Consider the following 3961-nt stretch of genomic DNA (forward strand, 5'->3'; position numbering starts at 1 on the left):
TAAAAAAATATATATATATATATATATATATTTGCATAATGGTTCTATGACTTTTTTTTTAATAATATTAATTTTATACAAGCATTTGTCATTTAAGATAGGATTCATCGGCACGGCATATGACATCATGCATTTAAGTTGGCAAGACGTGCATTGAGCCTTCTTCTTTTAATTTAATATCTAAACTTATACGTACAGGTACCGAGATGATAAAATAAAAGGTGCAGACATCTAAAATTTTTAACCCCGGGGTCTAATTACAGGTACAGGTACAGGTACGAACTCTTGTCCAACGACCAAAAAGAGATGCGTAGTTTCTCAAGGTATGATGTTTATAAGCAGAAGGGTTTGATAAGCAATAGTCAAAAGTGGATGCCACTGAAATTTATAGGTGGAGATGTGGAGTACGTGTTTGGGGTACAGTTGTTGTGTTATTTCGTATAGTACTTTATTGCTTCGTAACATGTGTTATTACTCAACAATATGCTTTGTTGCAACGTACGTCGTTACTTTGCAAAAAAAAGGGGACAGGCAACAACGGTCGACAGTGGCCAACACAATGGTTTACGATGGTCAACAGCTTAGCTCTGGAAATTGCTTCTTCTCTTCCCCCTTACTCCAAGTCCAAGTCTAGCTTTCGCCCCTACATGAAGGGAGTCGAGCTCTATTCAAATATTTTGGGAGTTGCATTCTTCATAAATAATGCATAAAGAAGGACCACTCTATCAGACAACTTAGAGTGATTCTTTAATCAGATGATATTATATGAAGATGTCAAAATTGAGTGATATTACGCTCATTAGATTTATCTCATTGAGACACTCAAATTGACTATAAGGTTGTCAAATTTGGAATCCATTTGACGCTCCAATTAAACACACAAAACTTTCAAAATTGGTTTAATGATTTGATCTGTGCTTGACTTTACTCAAATGAGATATATTTTGGTGTCATTAGGTTTGTCTCATCGAGCTGGTTAGTTTGATTATTATTTTATTGAAATTAGAGTTCTTGTTAATTTTTAATTTAGATAAAAACTTTTTAAGCTCTAAAATGTCTTGAGATTCGTGCCAAATGCCTCGGGATGTCTAAAATGATAATTTTTTTAATGACACATCAGTTGCCCCCAGTTATTGGGTGATTTCACCAGCATCATCAGAAAATTATCAAGAATAATGATTTTTTTTTTTTTTTTTTTTTTTTTTTTTTTTTTTTTTTTTTTTTTGCAGTTGCAGTGATGGCATTTGATGGTGGAAGCCGGCGGCAACATTGGGGGCGGCATCGACGTGGCATCCAGCAACACCATCGTGACTAGCAGGGAGAATCATAAGTTGGCCGGTCAGGCAAGTTGAGTGGGCGACGCAGGTCGCAAGTCGGCGCGGTAGGGCTGGCTTTGGGCCGAGTTGGGGCAATCTGATGGCGCGGTCTTTCGGGCCCACGATCCTGGATGCAGGATCACGTTCCATGGAATTGTTTGCATAACACGATCTGAAACTGCACGAGTGTGAGAATTCACATTGATCACATGGTTCTGCCTTTCGATTGCGCGAAATCAGACGAGTGTAGGTTGTCTTGGACGGGTACAAACTTGTGCTATTCTTTTGACTGTTTCTTGGTCTTTTATCCTATAAATGGGTCTAAAAGAGGGGAAATGACCCACCAACTTCCTGAAATGCCTAAAGTCTCTTGGCTTCCTGTTGTTAATCCCCGAAGTTGGCCCCCATGAGTTTGAGCAGTGTAATCCCCGAAGTTCCCTTGGCCAAATGTTGTGCCACTTTTGTGTTGTAGTTGTGCTGCGCTCGGAGCATTTTTTTTTTTTGTTGTTGACGTGCTCTCTATTGGAGATTTTTTGTGCTTCAAGATGTCGATGATCGTGGAATCTCATCCCCTAAAAATTAGAAGTACGGAGGCGATATCAACTCTTACAGATGATGCCCATATATGATTTGATTAACAAGGTGTCAAAATTACCAAGTCCAACTGATCAAGCCTACTCTCCTCCTCCAGGATACATTGTCGTTTAAGATGCAACTTTGTGGGTTGGCCTGCCGAATCTAATGACAATCGAGTTGATGAACATTCAAAAATTGTCGGAGCTAGCATTTCAAAGATCAAATCTCTTATCGGGCAATGACAATCTTCATCAGGTTGATATTTTCTTAGAAAATGCTAGTTGAAGTTGATGCCTGAGATCTTAGCTCGAACGGCGAGTTTGTTAGCGATACATATGGTCATGTATCCTTCAGAAGCAATGTATTGGATCTTCAAACAAAAGAGCCTATAAGACACTGGTCTATATGATTTTTCTTTGCACAAAATGATTGGAGATTTCACAAGAAATGTGAGAAAACACAACAACTGTCTATCTCTCTTCAGATTAGTAAAGATGAAATGTCGTAGATGCTTAAATTTCAGAATCACAAAGGTCTACAATTTGAAGTACAGTATATTAATAACTTGGTGAGTGAAGAATTATCCATCCTAGGTGATCTTTTGTAATGAAGTTAAGGAAATCTGAGAAGAAGCGCCTCGAACTTGCTCATGCGGCACCTTCAAAGCAGCCATTCTCAGATAGTGACTATGAGATCCTTCCCGAAAAACAAAGTTAGAGGAGTGAAGAAGCTAAGAACCTTCTAACTACTCTTTCAAAAATTTGTATTCCGGTGAGCGCTTTGACTCATTTGTGCAGTATATTCTAGCAACAAGAGAGTATCCAAGTTTTTTTACATTTGTCAAATTTTGTTGTTTCATATTCCTTTTATCCACTTGACATAAACTTATTTATTTCAGATGTCTAAAAAGATAGATCATGGAGTGGGGTTTCAACGAGTGAAGATATGAATTTGTCAATATCAAGTTCCTTTTGGGCGAATACAAACAACGACATGAGCCTAAAATCGAGGAAGTTGCGGCCTTTGAATCTTAGTTGAAAGGGTTTGGGAAAGAGTAGTCCATGATAGTGACTTCCCTCTCATTGCAACTTCAGATTTGAAGAGTACTTATGAGGAGTTGGTGGAGGCACGGACCAACCTCAATTAGAGCAACAAGAGTTTGAAGGGCCTAAGATCTAAGATGTCAACGCTTTAGGAGAAGAACCAAAAATTGAGGTCCGATTAGAAGACTTATATTGTTGGAGTCGAGTTGAGAGATGTAGAGAATTTTATAAGCTTAATTGAGTTCAGAAGCAACATTTAGAATTACGTATAAGTGTCTCGTGACCATATATATGATGTTGAGGTAAAAGAGCTGCAAAAGAGGCGTGTAGAGGAGGGATTCATCTGGAGCTTCTTTAAAGGGGACTCGAGCATTATACCTTCAGATCGGGCTTAACGTAAAGAGACTTACCCCGAACCAGTCTTCAGATGATCCTCATTCAAATTTTGAAGATAATGGTATCGAGAGTGAGTTGAAAAAGCTACTCTCCAGTGGCGACGATAAGAAAAACATTGATATCAATTAGCATTCTAACTTTTCTTTACTCTTATTTTTTTCTTCTTTTTAAGCATATTTATCTATGTTTTCTTGCATAAACAAGATCGATGTAGTCGTTGGATAAGTTATTGAATGATTTCAATTTATTGGCTATATGCCCCACTCTGTGTTTCTTTTTGTTTGAGCATTCATATGATGTTAAGAATTATTATGACAACAATGAATTAAATCAGCTTTGTTCAGGTTCTTTAATGTTATCAAGGGTGTAAAATCCTACTCAGGATTTCTGATCGATCAGAAGGCAGACGCGAAAAAAAATGCCAACGACTTTTGATATATCTCGGGTTGTGCATTAGAGCATTCTTCAATGATGTTAACCTATATGGAGAAAGCTAACGAAAGTCCACCAATAACCTTTAACCCATCCAAGGTTGCTAGTCAAAGCGTTTCCTGCTTGTTAACATATATTGAAGGGGATGGGAGTAATCCACCGATGACTTTTAACCTGTTTAGAGTCATTTATTAGAGT

Source organism: Phalaenopsis equestris, unplaced genomic scaffold (genome assembly GCF_001263595.1).
Source record: "Phalaenopsis equestris unplaced genomic scaffold, ASM126359v1 Scaffold000291, whole genome shotgun sequence".
NCBI lineage: Eukaryota > Viridiplantae > Streptophyta > Magnoliopsida > Asparagales > Orchidaceae > Phalaenopsis > Phalaenopsis equestris.